At 41.4% G+C, this 21,300-nt stretch overlaps 1 protein-coding gene across 6 annotated transcripts in view; it reads right to left on the bottom strand.

Moving 5' to 3' along the window:
- MEGF11 (multiple EGF like domains 11) overlaps positions 1-21,300 on the bottom strand; it is a 254,203-nt gene that overhangs the window by 192,773 nt on the left and 40,130 nt on the right. For all 6 annotated transcript variants that reach the window (XM_038146753.1, XM_038146755.1, XM_038146754.1 and 3 more), the window contains exon 2: positions 4,002-4,114. The gene's annotated coding sequence lies outside the window, so the exon portion shown is untranslated. The remainder of the gene's footprint in view (positions 1-4,001; positions 4,115-21,300) is intronic.

Consider the following 21,300-nt stretch of genomic DNA (forward strand, 5'->3'; position numbering starts at 1 on the left):
ATCCAAATACTGTGGAGCTATTCAGAAACTGAAATACTTGAAAAAGCAATCAACTAAACAGTAAAATGCTTTAAAAGTTCAAATCCATTCTAAAAGGAATTTATACATTTAAACCTTATAAAAGCAATGAATTTGATGATTAAGCCACCCAAGATATTGATAGCCCCAATGATTCTTCCAAAGAACATTTCTGATACTGATTATTTTTATGACAGGCTGTCTGTACTGACAAATAAATCACTGAGGTATTAAAGCAATCTATTCTTCCATCAACCTACAGGCAAGTGGGAGAATACCCAAATGCCCCCTTTGATTTATTTAAATGGGGTTTACAGGTGTCAATATGGGCTGGATGTGAGACTTGTGCTTATTGTGTGATGGAAGGAAAATCAATGCACTCCTCAAGCCCTGGATGGGGAACCACTGAGAATTACAGAGGTCAGTGCATTGGGGCACATTACACAGAATACTGAACATGAAATAAAAATATTTGCATTGAAGCTGGAAAGAGGTTGTACAAAATTCACTGGGTGTGGTCTCTTCATCACCTTCCTGTACGTCTATTAAATGTACTGACTTACACCTGCTTGGGGCTTTGAAACCAAAGTTGTGGTGGTGGCCTAGAAGTCTCCAATGACACCAATCAAAAATTAAAAATAGATAGAAAATAAAATTGGGTTTTTCTGTAACAGCATTAGAGGTGTTAATCTGTAAAACATTAAGTCAGGAAAAGGTATTTTTAAATATCCATTTCAGGCATTTACACGGACACATAATTCACCATTCAAATCAGAAGTCCTAGAAATTATTCCTGGCAACAAGATTGCCCTAAAAATAGATTGAATCTTCATATGATCATCAAAAAAACACATGGCTCATTGCCTCAGGGTCCAGAACAGCAAAGGGATGTTAAGAGGTTTGCTCTGCAGGGCCCTGATATACAGCCCAGCATAAAGAAGCCATCACAAAGCAGAATGAAGAGCCAGGAATCTGCTCAGAAATTGCCTCCTGACCCAGAGCCTCCTTAGCAGTTCAAGGACACCCATTGCCTTTAGTGGATTCAAGTCAAAATCCCAATGGGAGCAATAGCTCATCTTTTAAATTATTCCTAGAGCACTGCTAAACCCAAAGATAGGTCTTAAGCCATGTAAGTCATATTAATGTTAATTAACATGATTTAATGCTAATGTTCCTCATGAAATGGTTTTAAGTCAGGGAGTGACCATTTTTTACCTGTGGGCTTTTCCAAAGTCCCAGAGCAACAATGCAAAAGCTTAGTCTGGAAATCCAGAGGGCTGACGAGGCAAGGATGTATTTATGGAAAAGCCACTGCCTATCCTTGTGCTGGGCACTGCATGTCCATGGAGGAAAAGTGTCTGCAGGGGCTGAGCTGCCAAAAGTCCCAATGTTCCAACAGTCAGGGCTGTGGGAGAGCAGAGCTGAACATTCCCTGAGCACAGCAAGGACAATGGATGTGAGCAACCCCACGATGAGGCTGCACAAACTGGCAGTCCTTTAACACAAATCCCTCCCAAAATGCCTTTATTTGTGACACTGAGCAGCACTGCAATAATGCCAAAGCAGGGGATAAGTGTGTTTTGGCACTGTATTTCCAGGCTGTAATTTACCTTTACCCTCCTTCTTTATCCCCTGGACCTTTGGTACAGGGCAGGGCTGAGCAAATGGGGCTGAAGGAAAGCTCCTTCTGATGGGCAGGTGTGGGCAAAGCTGCTCCAGGAAATGCAAATCTGCAGAGAGGGCTTAAATCTAAACACAGTTCTGTGCTCAGTTTGTTAACTTCTGGAGAACATCAACAGCCTGGGTCTGTGCTACATTAATTACAGGCAGAAAGGCAGCCTGACTTTAAATCAGTAATTCATTGCCTGCATTTGCTTTCCATCAGTTATCGGGAACTGAAAGGTAAATAATAATTAATTCAAGCTAGGAATCAAACTTCTCCCCCACTCCAATGTTTTCTCCTTCAGTACCAACTGAAGCCAGTGCCCTTAAATTCAGGAGAAAGCAAACTTTCAAGAAAGATTTGCTTAGAATACACCAGATGCTAAGAAAGAGGCTCTTAAGATCACTCATTCTTGCTGAAAATTACCCATTCTTTATATTGAATTTTATATATCCTTTATATTAAAGTACTCCCTACAAAATAAAAATAAATGAGAATAGAGCCCTGCTGTCTCACTCACTCTAAAGAGAATGAGGTCTAAAGCAGCCCCATATTTGAATTCTGTAGTTCTCAGAGACCACAATTTGTTCTTAAGGAAATGTTGCCTCAGTTTAGTTTTTAAATCAAACAAATGTCAAAGAATTATTTATAAGCACTAATAGCACCCAGAATATTTTTTTGCTGTGTATTAGAAAGAGGTTCCAAACTGCTTTCTAAACTTTTATTGCTAATGCTCTGTTATTATCTGTTTGTGAGGGAGCTGCTTTGTGTCATTAATTTCTTAACTTTGTAAGTCAGATTGAAGATCAGAACCATCCAACTCCCCAAATCCAGCAGAACCTCATTCATCTCAAGTGTCTCTTTTTGTAACTCAAATGAAATATTTCACTTTGATCACTGTTAATAGAAAAGCCCTCGCACCAAAATGGAATGGTTGCTATTAAAGGAGTCAGAATAAAACTCTAAAAATAGGAGCACACATATTAAAAACCAATATCAAAAAAGAACCCAGTAATGACATCTAATGCTGGGCTTTCAGCTTGCACTGCTCACCACAGCACACAGGAAATTCCTGCCTCAAATTCAGTGTTTGGGGCAGATTCTCCAAGGAGGCAGCACCAGCCTTGAGGGGGACATTGCCTGGACCTTCATTAAAGCTACAGCCAAATTACTGCAACATTTCCAGTGTCTGCCACTCTCCCAGGACAGGCAGCCTGGGGGGCTGAACATCCAAATAAATGACACAAAGGTGGTGTGTGCAATCCCCACGTGGACTCTGAACTTTGTGTCTCTCCAGGCCTGGTTTTTCTTTTCAGAAGTGAAAGAAGTCATTTTGGGTAAAATTTGGGAAGAGTCTTTCAATCGGAAGAACAAGCAGGTGGTTTTTCACAAGGGTCTCACTCTGTTAATTATAACTGATGAGGTATCTGCCACTCCTTAGGCCATTTTCCCTTATCTTCCTCTTTGAAAAATTTCACTATTTCACTTACAATATTGATACAAATCACTGGCTCCATCACAAAAGAAAGGAAAGCTCCAATCCTAGCTACAGAAAATCTAGTATGTGGCAAATCATTAATTTATTTGTCCGTGGAGTCTCTTTACAAAAAACCTTCTTTGAGGAAACTGCTGGGGTTTGCAAAGAGACCTCGAGATGCAGATGATCCTTTAAACTTCATGAACATCAGTGTGGAAAAAGCAGTACCCCTGAGGGGAGGACCTACCTGCAAAGAAAATAAGATCTCAAAGAATCCTTGCTGGGTGAAATAAATATCCCATAAAGCTTTTTCTAGACGTTTAGTGCTTGGTTTTGGTAATGTTCTTGTGAAAAAAAGACCAGTGTGTACTTTAAGTGGCCGAGGGGAAAAAAAAGAAACCCAAAACTTACAGGTTCAATTTCTCCTCTGCTTCCTTGGCTGACAGGCTAGAAAATCTAACTAAAAATGACCATTGGAGACTTTCCTGTTCAGGGCCTGAAGTGGTGAAACATTTCATTTTGACATCTCTGTCATAAAATATTTCACAACATGACTTTGACATGAAATTCAAAAAGAATTTCCAGTCCATGACAGAGTTCTAAATTGAATGTTTTTCCCTCCATTTGGGATGAAGTGAGCTCTAAACCAAGCAAAAAAACTCCAATTTTGTGTCTAGCTGTAAGCAGAGGTGTCTTTCACTAGCAAACACCTTTCTTTAATCCCTCTGTACTTCTGAAGATCATAAAGTTGAAATGTTTATGCATTCAGTTAACCTAGGCTGAATTTTCCCCACAAATTTCCAAGTGACTCATTTAGCAAAGAGCCATGTTAAAAAGCCTTACCTTAAAGTGCTAAAAATTCCCAGTGGATCCTGTTTTTACAGATCCCCAGCACATGGAGACACAGGGCACATCAACGGGAGAGTGGGAGAAAGCTCTTGGGAAGTCTCTTGGCCCTGTGAGCAATCAGGAAAAACAGAAAACTGGGTCAGAGGAAATGTCTTTGGGGGTGTGGAAACAAATCAAGGCAGAAATGGGACAAAACATTCAAAATAATTAGATAACAGAACACAATTGTGCTATTTCAGACCAATCCCACCATCCTGCTTTCAGGCAAGAGCAGGGAACTTGGAAAGAGTGGAAGAACACGGGGACGTAACACATCCCTCTTACACACTCCCAGCCTCCAGAAATTTGTTTCCTGTCATTTCCTACCTAAGTTTGTTCCCATGTAGACTTTTCTTTCTTTAATATCCTGGCAAGAAAGTCCAGTTTCTTTCAGGAAGTTTGATGTGAGACCTTGCAAAAGCCTTCTGGAAATCTAATTGCACCTTCTTGATGCTCATGTTTACTCTGAAGAGCTTTTACAGGTTAAGAAGGCTTTACAAAGCCATGTTGATTCTTCAAAAATGTATTACATGCATTAAGATAAATAATTCTGTTCTTAACTCTGGTTTCTACCAAACAGGAAAATGAGGTGTGCCAAAATGAAAATGGATCCTCGTATTTGTGTGGGAGCAATTGAGGAAAATGCAAGAGAGTGGTTGAGCCAGGAAACAAAAAGTTGGATTTCACTGGAGAAGCATTAAAGTGACGGAGTGTTTGCTGATTACACTATTTTAGTCTCTAAGTAGTAGCAAGCTTCCAACAAGCTGCCCTTGGTGGCATTCCTTCTTCTCATCCCATCTGAAATTTTCATGATAGTTTAGGCAAGGGATCATTTAAACACACACTTCATTTGGCTCCACATCAGATTTTGTTCGAAACAAGCTGTTATGAAAGCTAAATGAGGCCATGAGTTTCAAAACTGATCAGGGTTTTTTGGATGCCTCCATTTATGATTAATAACTTGAGATACCATGAAAGGACTGGATAATTTGCAGAGCTCAGGATACCTGCTCAGAACAGCTTGTTTTAATCTGGGCAGTCAAGAACAAATCCATTCAACCTCACTAGTCACCTCTAAAAGTTGTTGTCGTGACCAACAGAAATATTGCTAGTGACAGGTTGTGGTTTTGTTTGTTTTTTAATGAAAATTTAAAGCTGTTTTAAACAGATAAACACTTCCAGGAAGGATCAGGTACTGAATACAAAAGCACTGACAATGTGATTCTTATCATCTGAGCACAGAGAAATTCAAGTGATGGAAGAAGTAGCAGTAACAGCAGACTGTGCCCTGGGCTGCTGTGTTCCCTCTGCTGGCACCTTGCACGATTAATGCAGGAGACAGGAGACAAGAATTAACATGTAATTAACATGACTTGGGAAATGAAAGAATAAACACAAAACTCTGAGATTTTCACAGTTTATGGGGAAATCCTGCATCCTGAGTCCTGTGTGCTCAGCCTCCAACAGCCACCACCTCTGCTGCATCATCCTGTGAAGTGGGTGCTGTTCAGTACCAACACAGGAACCAATTCCATTTCCAAGATCTCACTTTAGAGGCTCTATTTCAAAGCCTGAATAAACACACCAGGGTCATAATTGCTGCAGTGCCCTTATGGCTCTTCTCCCTTCTACTCTCTGAACCACAGTTGCTCAGTTTTCCAAAACTGGGCTGGGGGGCTGATTTCAATGGGATCTGAACATCCAAAACTCTTAAATTGCTTTAAATTTCTAAGCTCTAAAATACATCAGTGTGAGCTGTGCTTGCTAGAGAGAACATTGTTACACTTCCAGGGATAACTTATGGAGTCTGCAGATCTGCTTCAGTGCTAACGCTTTTGGAGCTGACTTCTGGAGTCATCAGGAGCTTGGCCACAGCTAAGTGAGAATAAATAATGAAGTAAGTGCTGCTTAATCTATCAAATGTTATTTTTGGAAGCTCAAGATTGTTCCTCCAGTGCTCTCAGAGGAAAACTGGGTCAAAATACCACAGAGATGTGTCAGAGGCAAGGAATCTGGGCAATTACTTCAGTTATGGCTAATGAAATATGTTTATCAAGACAAAGGCTGCTGCATGTCTCTGGGCCTCTGCTTAAATCCTGCTGGCAAAGATTCCAGGCCTGACACTGGCTTAGCAGAGTGGGCTGGGCTGAGGTGGCTCAAATTCCCCCCAGGTTCTGCATCCAGTGTTCTCAAAGTCTCAGGATCTTCCCCAGGGGAAGAGGACTGGCCAGCCTGCCAGGTGCTTTGAAAATAAGCTTGTTACAAACAGAAAAGTGTTAATACACTGAAGCAACAATGTGCAAACATGTTTGGCATTGCCCATCCATGAGATTATCGTACAAATGAGATTAGCACACAAAGAGGTGCAGACTGGATTTTGTCAGTTCTTACACAAACTCCATGAACACTCGTGCAAAGCACAACTACCTATCCAAAAAGCTATTATTCACTACAATGCTAAACTTCTTTTTCTTAAATAATTGAACAGTTAATCGATAGTCCAGCAGAAATATAATGAAAATATTGCATTAACAACACCTAAAAACACTGCTGAACCAGAGCCCAAATCCACATAATTGCTGGCTCCTTTTCAGAAAGGTCAGCTTGGAAAAAGACTTTCCATGATTTTCTGCCCATAATTTTGTACTTGTGTACTCAACTACCAGTGTAAAACTGGAAGCCAGCCCTTCGAACATTTGGCCCTTGAAGTTATCAATCCAATCTCAAGCCCACTGAAATGTTTGTGCTCCTGGTAGTGCCTAAGCCTGAGCTGTCCTTCCAAGCCCTGCCAGGGACAGGGGCTGACCTTCCACTGGCACCCTCTGCCCAAAGCAGCTTGGTGCTGCAAGGCTACGAAGGGAAAACCCTGGGCCCTGAAGGATTTCCCCACTGACATTGTCCTGCAGGCTGGGAGACCCTCCTGGGGCAGCTTTCTCTGAACCCTCTCCACTGAAACATGGAAAACAAGGGAAGTCAGGAAGAGGATTTGTGCCTTTGGCTGCTCCCTGCGCCTGAGGGCTGCAGCAGGATGGCAGGAAGGAGCCAGGCTCGCTGTCCTCTCCACTGCTCCCACAGCTCTCACTCAGTGGAATGCTAAAGCTTCTGGGATCTGTGTGGGGAGCTGCTCTGGCTCCTGATTGAACAGTGTATTTATATTCCCTGTCCCATGCCTTTTCAGAGAAGCCTCCACAGACATTCCATCAGGAGAGAAAGTGTCTGACACTCATCAAAAAGCTCATCACTGAGAAGCCAAATGAGCTTGAATTGAGCTCACACCCAGCCACCCACCCAGCCCATGTGCAAGATGGCAAACAATTACAGCATATGCCTCCTGAGACACTTAGGGCAACAAAGGCCTCGAATCCCCACAACACCCAGGAAAAATAAAGCAACCCCAGTGCTACAGCCATGCCCAGATGAGGAATAATGTCTCTAAATATTTCATTTAAAAACCTCAACTATTTATTCCTACAGACTTTGTTACAGCATTTAAAGAGTGCACATAAAGTTGACCTGAAAATCAGAGTAACACGCAATAAAATAAAAGGATGTTCAATAGACACACCATGAAATAAATTAACTGTGATCTGTGAAAGTGCTGCAAAAGTCAGAAAAGAAAAAAAGCCATTTGAAAATGTAAAATATCCTTTACGGTTATATATTTTTAAAAATTACTTCTATTTGTCAAGAACAATTGACCCTTTCTTTTTGTCTTCATTTATCTCAGAGGAAAATAAAATGAAACAAACAGCAAAAAAGTCCCAAGTACAGTGAACAGCTGAGCCAGGGACAAATTAAGTAACACAGATTGATGGCTGTTGATCTACAGCAGTACCATCTCATCCCAATGCTACAGCTCATATTTCATTTAAAGACCCATCTCTTCTTTTCCAGAAACAGTGCAGTATTTATGGGAGAAGGCTGATTTGCAAGCCTTGGAGCCGCACTGCAAATCCAGATTCAGTTTTTCCAGTGTAGCTTTCAAGTTGGTGAATTTCTTGGACTTTTGAGGTACTGATCCAACTAAACCAAAACCAAACACTGGAATAAAATTAACACTGAAACTAAAGATGTACTTTTAAAAAATGCTGCAGGCAGGGAAAAGCTTTTTATCTTCAGTATCTTCACCAGGCAGAAAGGAAATAATGTTTGCTACCTGTGCGTCTCCACCATTACTGACCCCACTGGTCCAACAGCACATTATCCTCAGCTCTTCTCCTGGGGCTTTTCCCAGAGCTTTACCTTCCCTGGCACTCCCTATTACAGCAGCACACAGGTTTCCTCCTCCTGAATTCCATTCTCCTCTCAGCCTCTTGAAACCTTAATCTAAGAGTTTTTAATTTCATAGCTATTAAAGACATTGATATCCCAGACAGAACATAACTTTTTCTGTGGATGTCTGGTAGGTGTAAGATAAACGTTCAATCAATTTTTAGATTTCTAATGGCTTAAGAATTAGAGTGGCCACGTAAAAACTGCCAATTTTACTTGAAATACAAGAGGTTTCCTCAGAAGCTGCAATAATCCTTTGTGCTTTCCTGTGTTTCTTACAGACACATCTAGGAACACTGTCAATACTGGAGGATTGATATTTGGTTCAATCAAAGTCTCAAGTTAGAGGTCCACAAAATTTATCTGGTTTTCAGAGGATGCACAAATCTATCTGAGAATCAAGCTGGTTACTCGGGTGCCTGGCTATAAACTGCCAGATTCAGGCATACAACATGGAAAACAGGCTGAACAGATGTGCCCTTTGCTAGGACACAAAGCTGATGCCATGGAGAAGGTGTGTGAGCAAGATCTTTGGCAAGAGGAATGCTGGGCATCAAGGGCTGCATCTGGGCTGGGGAAAGTCCCTGCAAGAAGCAAAATCTCTCTGCAATCCAGACTAAAACTTGGATCTCTCAAGCACCCAGCACTGAGGGTGGGCCTCAGGCTGCACTGCCACAGAGGTCCCTGATCACTCTCAGTGCAGCGGCTGCACCTTCACTGAGAGGGGTCTCAGTGGGTGGAGATGGGCAAGAACAGCGGCTGCAAATATTCTCTGATCACAGCCAGGTCCTACAGTTCTGTGTCTGCTTTCTCCTCTGGGTGCCCAAAACTCCCAGCAGATCTAAAGATTCCTCCAAAATCTCCTCACCTTTCCAGGAACCATCACAGACCCTGTTAGAGCAGTAACTGCAGAGATAAAGGAGAAGATGACCCCAGCCTTATTTAATTTTACATCACTATGCAAAGCTCTCGACTCTGCTGTCTCCATGACCTACTTTATCTATTGTTTATTTATTTTTTTTCCTTTTCCAGGAAACTCTTCATTAGGGATAAAAGCACCTGGCTTACAGTAACAGGGCACTGTGCAAAATATCTGTCAAAAACTGAAGGGAGGAACACTCATAAACACATCAGGAAGAGCAAACCCACAGAGGACTGCAGGATTGCAAGGGAGTATCTTAGGTGGAAGAAAAGCAAAGAAGATGCACGGGCCAAAGTCTCTGCTGGTGTAAATGGCTGAAGTCCATTGAGTTCACTGTGCCAGTTTGAATCTGGGGAGAATTTGGATGTGCCAGCTCAGTCCGATGCAGATGGCACTGGAGCTACTCAGGTTAGAGCCAGAGTCTGTTTGCTGGCAGGAAAACAGGAGCTGGGAAAACCACTATGGACAAAACCAGACCTGAACAACTGGTGCGTGCAACTGCCTTGGCTTCCTCTTCCCCCTCTTCCTAAATTTGACACTAAAAACTTATTTAACTGCTTTGAGAAAAAAGGTTAATGAAAATTATAAAAGAGAGAGTTAGAGATTTTAGGACTTAATTTCCTTCATTTTCAGATGTACTAATTAATGTTTTTTCCTACCAGGTAAGACAAGCAGTTTTCTCTCTGTGTTCTTTTCACATCATGCATGTACCATCTGCTGAGTCCTCTTCCTGAGCCCTCTCCATAGCTTGCTCTCAGCTCCCCTGCTCTCAGATGACCAAGGACAACACTTCATTACCAGCCCTTTATCAATCTCTCAGCAGAGATCAAAAAATCAGAGCTTAAAAATTGCTTATATTGCTTTGAACTTTGCGTAAAGTTTAACAGAGCTCACTGAGTGTTGAGGTTCTCTGAGCAAACACCACTTATCCCACTAACCAACAAACCCAAGTCCTCCTCTCCACAAAGTGGGCACACGAGGTGCTGGCTGGCAGGAAACCAGGGAGCTCCCATTTTCCTCTCCCATCAGATACCAGCTTCAGCACGGCCAGGAAAATGCACAAGCCTTGAGACTTTTGGCTTTGTTAGCACCACCCTTGTGGAAAACTTTTGTTTGTGTATTTATTTGATGTTGATCTCCCTTGCAGAGCACAGCAGTAATGAAGGGTTTCTAAGCTCCCCACAGATTATTCTCCTCCTTCCACCTGCTCCAGTTCTTTAGGTACACGCTGTGAGTCCTGCTTTCCTCTTCATCCATTTTTTCTGACCATCATCTTCTAGGTGTTGTTATCTCACATACTGCTGTCCAAAACCCCTCTGGTGAATTCCACTTAGAATTTTATGGGAACTCCTTCCCAGATCAACAGCCACTTGCCACATCCCCTTCACAGAACTCACTGCAGGCAATTGTATCTCTATTTATTTAAACTTCAACCCAACTCACTCGGTCTCCAAGGGAACCTGTGCAGTTTCCATGCTCTTAGCTATGAATTCCAGCACCTGCTGGGACTCCAGGAGTGCCGTGAGCTGCAGGCTAAAGGGTCAAGATTGTATAATTTAGTGATCCCTCCTTTGCCACAGAACAAACAAGTTTTCTCTGTGCCTGAAAATGTTTGAGTGGAAGCAGGACAGGTGATTGTAAACTCTCTTCGGCCACTCATTGGAATCTCAGTAGCCTGCACACCACTCCTGTGTCTTACCACCTCTTCCTCCTCCTTCCTCCTTCCATGGCATTGCTTCCTTTCACGGAATTCCTTTCTTCAGATATGGAGAAGCTAAACTCCAGCTCATCTCCTCCTAACCCAACTCTTTCCATGATTTACTGCGGCTATAGGTGGGCTACACAAAGCTGGAGATGTTTAACAGCTGTGTATGAGCCAGAGCAATCGCTGTCCAATTAAAAACTGCCACAAGGGGTAGACAGAAAAACACAACACCAAAACACCCGAATAAATGATTGATTACTGGTTTATAACCTGGGCTATTCAAAGAATAGCTCCTTACACTGATTTTTGAGGAATGTGCTGTTATTACACCTTGAAATATCCTTTGGGTTTCCTACCAAGTGGAAAAGACAGCGCAGCGTGTCCTCCTCATCTGCTGAGGAATGAAAGCCCTCATCCTGTGCCAAAGCAGACTCAGGCACAAACAGATGCAGGGATAGGATGTGTTTTGCTCGTCTGTTTATTTGTTTAAGCTTGGAGCCCACCCACCAGCCCAGACATTCATTTCTCAGCCTGTTTCAATTCTTTGATTTGCTAACTAGGAAGTCAAACAGAAGGTGGGAGTAGGAATGAGTAGGTGGGAGCCAGAGCAGTCAGAAGTTTTTAGAATGTTATTCTAAGACCTTAAAAATCTGAAAATCAGAAGTTGATTTTTAAAAATTACAGTTAATTTCTCATTTTTCAGACACTTTCTTTTTTTGAGAATACTGACTCTGACCAAGGCCTTTATCTGTCTGTAAGTTACTCCTCTGAAGGATTTAGTCAAAATCCTTTAACACCTCAATGAAAACAGGCACAAAAAGGCCAGCTGGAGTCTGGATAATGGTTTAGCCCCAAAAGATGCTCAAACTTCACAATCTAAACAAAATATTTCCTAGTGATATCTCACCTTATTATCATGAATTGAGAGTAAATTGAAATTTCATGCAACTGAATAGGCTAATCACATACACAGACACATACTTTAAAATCTAGGCTTTTCTTCTTAAGTATAAGCAATTAAGGGTAAGAGTAACGTTTCATAATTATGTCATTGATCCCAATTCCTTTTCATTTTCCTATGAAGGCACTAAACTTACATAAGACACATCTGAGGTTGCTCCTGTTGCTCAGATCCACATTTGTTCTAATCAAATATTCACCTCATGGCTTGTTTTGGGTTTGTTTTTTTTTTAGTTTTTGCCTTCACATGAAATTAAAATTTGGAAAGTCTGAATGTATCATTAACTTTGAAAAAAGTACTAAAAACTCATTTAAAAAATAAAAAAGTCACAGGGAGCTATGGGAAATTCTGTCTTAGGCTGGCCTACTAATTAAAATCAACTATGCCACATTATTTCCACTGTTCAAAAGTATCCGCCTACAGATCTAAAATCTTTTCCGAATGATTAAAATCAGGAGTAAAAAACCCCAAATCTCTTCCCTCTTTCATGTGGAGCCACACAGAACACACTTTTGCAGCTTTCAGAGTCCATTAAAGCATCACCTTTGAAAACAGATGCACAATCAGGCCCAGGAGTGATTTATGCGAGCGGGAGGCTCAGAACTGCCAGCGACTCCTCATGTTCAAAGCACCCCCAGCAGGCTCAGCAAGGTCCACTTTGGATCTCTTGTAATGAGGATGCTTCAGACCAGAAAATCAATAATATAATTAGTAAATGGTATGCTATTTCTCAGAATCTTGCTGCAACTTATCCGCCTTTGATCAAGCCAAGCTGACTGCTAATGACATTTAATATTAATTAATGAAAATGCACGTGATAAAAAGTTCTTTGGAGAATTATCTAATTATGTACCACAAAAAAATGAAGTCTGTAATAACTGCAATTTATGTTTAGATCAATGACTATTGTTTAGGCCACTCTGAGAAGACACTGGGGTTATGAGTTATCTTTAGCTCTGCTTTCTCCTGCCTGACAGAGCCACTTAGAGCAGATGAGCCACGTCATTAATGAGCTTTGTCTCATTTACAATGCCAAGGGCTGCAGGTAAATCCTTCCGCAGCTCTGGGACAGCACCTACAGAATATTTGATGAAATTCACTCTCTTTTGACAATGGATGATTGACAGCAAACCATCATGACTGAAGGTACTGACAAAATAAATAACTGTGGAGATTAAGCAGGATTTCAAAGGAACAACTGAAATCCTTAGGGAACAACGATTACAGAAAGGCAAAGTATTTCATTAACTCATAGAAATGCAGCACTTTGCTGCCTCTCACTTTGACTGCCGGAGACCCCAGCTATTGAGAAACATTTACATTTAAAAATATTCCAATTTGATATAACTTGTCTAAGTAACTTCTCATGATTGTCAGGCACAGGAGAAAGGCAAAGGGAAGTTTTTCATTATGATGAAACACTGGAGATTTCACCAGAAACATCGTACCTGGTTTAATAAATCTGGTTCTAAACTAAAAAGGAAGGGTGGAATAAATACATTGTGTTAACACCATAGAGCAGATTTTATTAGGTCCCATTTCCCAAGACATTATGGCTTTGGGGATAAATACATAAATAAATTGGGAAATATATATCCTAATGCTCTTGCTTTGCATCAGCCATGTATGGTAACTGACCCCTGGGTTTGGTGAGATTGTTCTAATCCCATAATCTGAGTACACACCTGATTTGCAGCAGCCTTTTCCAGCACAGGTGAGTAAAAAAGGAAGAGCTGTCATATGATCTCACTCTTCTCTCTAACAACCATACAGAGAGGCATAATAGTACACAGAAATTGTCCATGTTCTTACAGCAGCTCTGGCAATTCCACATTGGACACTCCCTGTTGTTCACTGGCACCCTCTTGTCAGTGTGAGTGGGAACACTGAATTTAGAAGTAAACTAAGGTTTTCAAAGATCTGAATTCCTGGGGAAAAAAATTACAATCTTGCTTCATCTCTCCCCATTTGGTTTATTTTGAAAGACAACGTGTGAAATTGCTGAGAGCAGAACATTGGCTAAATAGGTGCCACTTGTTCTTGCCCCAGATGTGAAGGAGCTGGTTGCTCTCAATACAAAGTGATTAATGATTGCTTGCAATCAGCCCTGGAAATCATTGGCATTGAGTGACAGAATGATTCTGTGACATCACACAGCCTCACATCTGATGCTTGTTCTCGGCCACGCTGCTCCTCGTGCAGACATTTTTGGCACCGTGAGCAAGCTCAAAAAAATTATGGCCTTTATGATGTTCATGAATAAACAAGTTTTCACATGAGAGAGGCTTCTATTTCTTTATGCCAAATTTATTCTTCTGTTCACTCATGACCTCTCCCATCCCCACTCTACCTTGTAGGAACACTGCTTTATACAAAGGTTCTGACATTTTTCCCTCTCTGCACAAAAATACCTCATTGAATCAATCCTGGAACACCTGACTGCAGCCAGATCTCTGTTCTCCTCTGTCACATCCAAATGATGAGCCTCTCCCTCACAGCAAAGATTGACATTATTTTACTTAATTGCAGTTAATCTTTGTAGTTGCTGTATTAAATTTCTTGCTGTTTCTACAGTGCACAAGGTCACCCAGTTCTTCCTCTATTAAAACCCACTGATACTGAGAAGCTCATTAGTCCCCCACGTTAATCATGGAGTGCCATTCGAGCAAGCAAAGAACAGGCAAGAACTCTGATATCTCACAGCTTTCCCAGCTGAAACCCCCAAAACATAATAAACAAGGGGAAAAAAAATACAAAGGATTCTAGAGCCAAGCATTCAAGTTACCAAATTCTTCTTAATTCCATCAAGTTGTCTTTTGTCATCAAAACTTTACATCTAGAAAATAGAAATGCAGCCTCTGGGTTCTGCATTCCTATTAATTAGAGGCTAAAGAGAATTTCATGAAGAAATAGCTGGATGCTCATAATTCAGGGTATAAAAGTGAAACTCAGCTTGATAAACCTCCTCCCTGTATTTCACTATTTGCATTTTGCTTCAGTGTAAGGTGTTCAAGCATAAACAACAGGGAAGAACTCCTGCTTGGTAAATAATCTGTGGAAATTTTCAGAGAGATTTTTTGGCCCAGTCTGCAGTGGGTCCTTGTGCTCAGTGCCCAGCACAACCAGTATGACCAGTATGACCAGTGTGACCAGTATGACCAGCATGACCAGCACAGGGCAGGCTGCTGAGTGCTGGGAACCACAGCAGCAGTGACGCCTTGGAAGGAAATGATGTGTAAGTCTTAGAAAAAGATGGAACAACATCATAACTGTCAGAGCAATTTTCCACCTTGGTAGCTGAACACCTGAACTATCGCTTGTTTTTGCAGTGGGATTATTCCCAGTTTCTCTCTGCTCAGCTCTGAATCAGCTCAGAGATGTGTCATAAACGATGTTTGCCTCAAAGAGCCACGTGGGCCAGCACCGAGGAGGGACTTAATGAGGAGACAGTAGTTCCATAAAAAAATGAAAACAAAGAGCTTGGTTCATTTTCTGTAAACATCTGGGTTGTAAATAACTGTAGGCAGGATAGCATTAGACTGCCTCTGACTTAATGTCACAAAGATTGAGTTCTTAATTTTAATTTAAAGCCACCATAATTTTCAGTTTGCATGGGAACATGATCTTAGAGTCTGTTAGCAGGTACCTCAGAGATGTAGCACAAATTACAACATTCTTACACTTTTCAAAGGAAAAACAGAGTAAACGTCTGTATTTGTCAGATATTGTTAATGGATTTTCCTAGTTCAGTAGCAGTGCACAAAGAAAGTTTCATTTCAAAATAAAAACCCAAATATCTTATTTCATATATCAATTTTCCAGATTCAAAACAGTTTAATTATTTTCATGGTCTAAAAGAAATCTTTAAAAAAATGTGAGGTATAAAAGAATAATTTGTTTCCAATGGTTAATCCTTCAAAAAGTCACAGGGCAAGAGACTCAAGATGCAGAAATCATTAATGGTGGAGCAATTGCTGAGTTCTGATCCTAGAAACAAAGAAATAAGGCTGCAGCTGGCTCCCAGAGGCAGGTGAGTTCTGGCTGACCTGCCAGGAGGACTCTGAAAAGGCTCATTCAGAATCTAATCAAACTGCTGGTGTGGGGAAGATAAGGCTTGAGTATAATTTTCAAGAAAATACTCTTTAAATGGTTCCAGTCACATTTTTCTACTTGATGTCTTTCTTCAAGCTATTTTGATTCCTGTTTTCATTTTCCTGGAACTGCCCTGAAAGAACCAAGTGAGTCAGTCTCTGACACCACCAATCCCAGTGCCCAGGCAGGGATGGAGGTGCAGGAAGAGGATCCATGAGGAGCTGACCCCTCTGCAGGTGTCAGCCCAGGGGTGTGGTGAACATCCACATCCCACACCTTGCTCAAGCCCAGGAGGGTAAAACCCAGCCCTAGCACAAATACAGGGCAACACAAGGCAAAGAAAGCACCAACTGCCAATCCAATCTCTAGGGAAAAAACTATCCTCCCAGGAGCCTGAAGTGTCCCATGGCTGTGCTGGTGGGAGCCCAGGCTGTCCTCACTCCTGATGAGGAAACTGCTCTGACTCCCTGTGGATCTGACACGGAACCTTAAGGATGCTCAGGGCCTCTTCATTTTGATGAAAAATATCATGCAGAAGAAACACAGCTCTAATACAATTTTCCTTTACCTCACTCCTAAGGAATCCTGCAGAGTCCTGAAAAAGCAAGTCCACGTGTGTGAACGCTTTCCTTCTCTGATGTGGGTGATAAGCCAGAAAGTTGTTGGGCACCAGGCCAGGGGGAGGGAGCAGGGACAAAGAAATGAATGAGAGCAGAGGTAATTATAGCACTTATTTCGATTAGGTGCAGATCACCAATGAACTCTTTTGCCACTTGTTTTCTCCTCAGGGAAACCTCACTTTCCCAGATTTAATTTAATCATGGGGAAAATATGTCAAGTATTGATTATAACTAGAAACTAAAGTCTACTACAAGCATGTTCACATTAACACTTTCACTCAGACATGACCTGGAAGAAATCCTCTGTTTGTCTTTCTTCATTCCTGATTCCTGAACAGACTGTCTTACAGAGAACAGCATGTTCAAACTTACAAACATCAGTTTGGGTGATGAAAAGTCCAGGAGGGAATTTGTTAAACCACTAAATTTACGTTGCTTGTGATTCTAAGTGTAACCAAAAGAAACATCTTCCAGCTCTGAGAGCAGAACACAATAAAGCCTCTGAGGAAGTGCTGCATGTCAACACAGATTGCAATTTATTGCAGTTTGAAATAATATTCCAGACAAGTCCAAAAGTCAGAGAATTTGTCAGAAACGCTGTGAAAATCCTAAAATGGTGCTGTTTGTTCATGACCCTTGAGAAATGAAAGAAACAAGTGACACACAGTCACAATGCGTTAGACTGCAAAGCAGGAACAGGAAATTAATGGATGGAAGATTCTAAAAGTGACCCTCTGCCACTTCTCCACAGCTGCCCACCCAGGCCACACGCTGCCCTCTGCTCTTTTGCCCATTCCAGACTCACATGGATGGCACATTTTGAAGCTCACCAGCACTAGAGAGAGGCAATATGTAGTTTCTAGCCCTTGAGAAAGTTCCCAAGACGTCAAAGATTTAAAATTAATTCAGACCTTTTAGAGGAGAAGTAACAGTGAATGCTTTACCACACACCTGTCTATAATAGTTTATGTCATTCTGTAGCCCCTAAACTCCTTTAGACAGGCAGGGCTTAAGGCCCCTGGCTTTAAACAAGAACAGGCCTGTGACACTGAGTCAGTTCCCATCCAAATGCTGGCGACAGGAGATGGGCAGCCCTTCTCCTGCGAGCAGGAATTCTCCCTCCTAAAGGCAGTGCACAAGCTCTGACAGAAAGGTAACTTCATGTTTGATATTCTGGGATTAAAGAAGCACTGCCAATCGCCTGTGCTCAGCCAGCCCTCTCTGTGATGATGTGAGCCCAGCCCAGAGCTGGTGTCAGGGTGACACTGGGCTGTGTGTGCTCCCAGAGAAACCTGCACAGCACAGCCCCTTCTGGAACTGCCCTTGCATTCTGCAGGTCATGTCATACAGCCTTTTATTGCTCTATCTGTACCTCTGCAGGTAAAAATCATTCAGACCAAACTCAAAGGAAAAACAACCAGCTTTGCAGCACCTCACTGAAGACATTCAACGGCTGAACAGTTCTGCTCAGATTAAATTCATTTTGTACAGCCTGGTTTCACTCGCAAGTCCTACTTGATTTGGAAAAAGCCAGGATTAACAGTATTATGCCTAAACCTGTAGCTGCAGAATGTGATCTCTGTGTTCGGTAGGAGATGCCTGCCAAGTCTCAGCCACTACAGAAAGGAAGGTAGAGAGCTGATTTCAGGTAATATGTGAGTCCCAAATACACCCAGAAAAGCTCAGGAAAATTTCTCCAGAGACACAAAATAACAGCCAGTCAAATATTCCAATTTTACAGACATAGACTTGCTAGAAACCTCCTGGAATAACAAACATTTTCCCCCTAACCACTCCAGTCATCTGTAAGAAGAACTAGAGAAAGTTCCTGAATATTCTGCTCGTGGTTTTGGTTTGAGTTACTAAGTAATGACATTGTTAGAGAGATTAATGTTAGAGCTGAACTGCTCCTTTAGCACCTGTCCAGTCCATGCCTGACAGAGGAAGATAAATATATTTATAACACACAGCAAAGTGAATAACAAAGGGTTTATAAAGTTGTCTCTGACAAAACTGACAAGTTGTAGCTGGCAGCTTTAATCAGCTCCCAGCTGAGCCTGGGAAATTGGAGGGAACTGAGCACTGACCTTTCTGATGAATCTCTGAAGGAAGGTTAAAGTTTTGTTTACTTTTTTAATGGGCAGAGCTATCAAGTTCTGAGACCTTTGGATAAAAGGAGGATTCCTGTGCAAGAGCATTGTACATTGTATTTAACAAAGTCATTACTGGGTTAAAACTGATTTTTTCCAGTGAGGGATATGGCCTAGCGTTCCAGGGATGAAAGTTCCTATAATGCCACAAATAACTGCCAGACGCTGGGAATGTACTAGATATGTTTTTCATGTCTTGAATGTGAAAAATGCAGTAGAATATAATTTAAATTTCATTTTTACAGATCAGTGGTTCTTAAACCACCAATTTGATTTCTTTTTCAACAAGTATTCAGCTCCTGCTTCTTTAGTATGGAAACAGTGGTATCTTTCATGTACCTTTACTTAACTAGTACCAAGAAGACAAATTCTTGGTAATGACCAATTATTTGATCAGCTTTTTCAAAGTAAGCTATAATTTATTATATTGCAGTATGTATAAAATCTCTGGGTTTCAAAAACGAAACTAAACTATCACTCTCTTAAAAGTGAATTCCTTGGAACCATGTCTGAGGATTGAGAGATCCAGCAGCTCTTCCCAAATGTTTCACCTTACAGTCCACATCCCACTGCAGCTGCTGCCCAACTGACACCACAGGGAACTTGGTTTTTCCTAAAGCCAAAATTGTTTTCTGATTAACAGCATCCTATCACAAAAGTGTCTGCTCTTGTTGCTGACTCAAGTGTCTGCTCCACAGGAACAGCTGATACAGAGACCTCACAAGAATTTAGAAAGGTTGGTAAATCAGGACCAAGGAGAGTTTTGCAGCAAACGAGCTGCAAACCTTTTACTTTTTCACCATCTAATTCACTGATTGCTTTCTGTCCACTACCTTCTAAAAAATGAGCCCACAGCTCTAAATCAGCAGCACACATGGACTCACAGCCCTCCAAAGCTGTTTGTGAACCAGTCATTGTGTCAGTCACTGTATAAATTTTCAAGCAGCACTGAAGGAACTTGGGTATTGATTTTTTCTGGAGTTGTACAGGATACACCTGAATGTCCATCAACAACACTCACACCAGTAAAATACCCCCATGCTCCAGTTTGCTCTTTATTTTCCTTGTGGTTCTGCTTCAATGATTTCTACCTGGTAACAGTGCCAGACACTGAAATTTGGTTTTAGATCTGGGCCATCCAACTTCATGTGTACAGCATTACATGAATGTTATACACACATATAATGTATAAACATAAACATGAGCATGAAAAACCACTTCCTTCTGTTTGACATCAGTGGAATTGTTCAACTGGACCAGTTAGTTATTGGGAAGATGACAAAGAACCTCACTGGCACATAATTGTTGTAATGGAAAGGCCCTGACTGTAATTAAACCTTTTCTATTCTCACCTGTTTTGTTCAGAAATGTTTCCAGGACATCTGTTTAATGGTTAGGGAAAACAATTTAAACTTCCCTTTGAGAGAAGGCTGTGCTGTACTGCCAGAGTAAAGGGAAAGGAGGATCAGGGACAGGCTGGATGGAGCTTGGAGCAGCCTGATCTAGAGGAAGCTGGGGTTGGAACAAGGTGGTGTTCAAGGTCCCTTCCAACCCAAGCTATTCCATAGACTCTGTGACCATCAGGAGGAAAAAAGCCATATAAATGAAGCCCAGCTCCTGCTGCTCTCAGAGAAAGGCTCTGTTTCCCCAGCAGCAGAAAACAGCCAGTGAATGATATCCTCTCTGCAAGCATGAGACAACCCACACACTGCTGAAAAGTTTTTATAAATTGTGATGGATGACTCCGGAGCTTCTTCCGCCTGCTCCTGCACACGAACACAAGGATCAGCTGAAGAAATTAAAAGGGAATATAAAAGTTGCATTAACAAAAAATAGATGTTTGTACTGCTACAAATTAATTTGTTGGCATTGCAGATCTATATCCTCATTTAGCTGAGTTACAAGCATTAAAATATACAAACAGTATTATTAATATCATTGTGGGATATCAATCAAAACCTTTCCCACCACCTAGAGTATAATAAAAATCAACAAGTGGATTTTACACCTATAAATCTCCTAGAGTGTGGGTCAGAAATAATTTATATACATATATAATCAATATATAAATAATTAGGATTCTGGTTTATGGTTGAAGGAATTCACATCCGGATAGAGAAATGCAGGAGAATTGGAGCACTTCTTCAGCTGATAAAATGACCACATTGTCACTATCACTGCTGGTTCAAAGCACCTGCAAAGTTGAAAATATTATAGAAATAAAAAGAGATTTAAAGAATGCTACATTTAGTCAAAGCAGCAGTCTTAGTTCAGATTCCTTACTGTTCACATACTGAAGGCATGCAAGTGAATCTGGGCTAGAAAACAGTGGGTAATTTTTCTCATTTGCCTGAATGTCTGATTTTTCATACGAATTCTGCCAAATGAGGTATTCACAGCATCCCACTGAATCTCACCTCTGAGGTATGCACAGAATCAGAGAACGGTCTGAGTGGGAAGGGACCTTAAAGCCCATCCAGTGCCACCTCTGCCATGGCAGGGACACCTTCCACTGGCCCAGGCTGCTCCAAG

The sequence above is a fragment of the Motacilla alba genome, chromosome 10, assembly GCF_015832195.1.
Source record: "Motacilla alba alba isolate MOTALB_02 chromosome 10, Motacilla_alba_V1.0_pri, whole genome shotgun sequence".
Taxonomy (NCBI): Eukaryota; Metazoa; Chordata; class Aves; order Passeriformes; family Motacillidae; genus Motacilla; species Motacilla alba.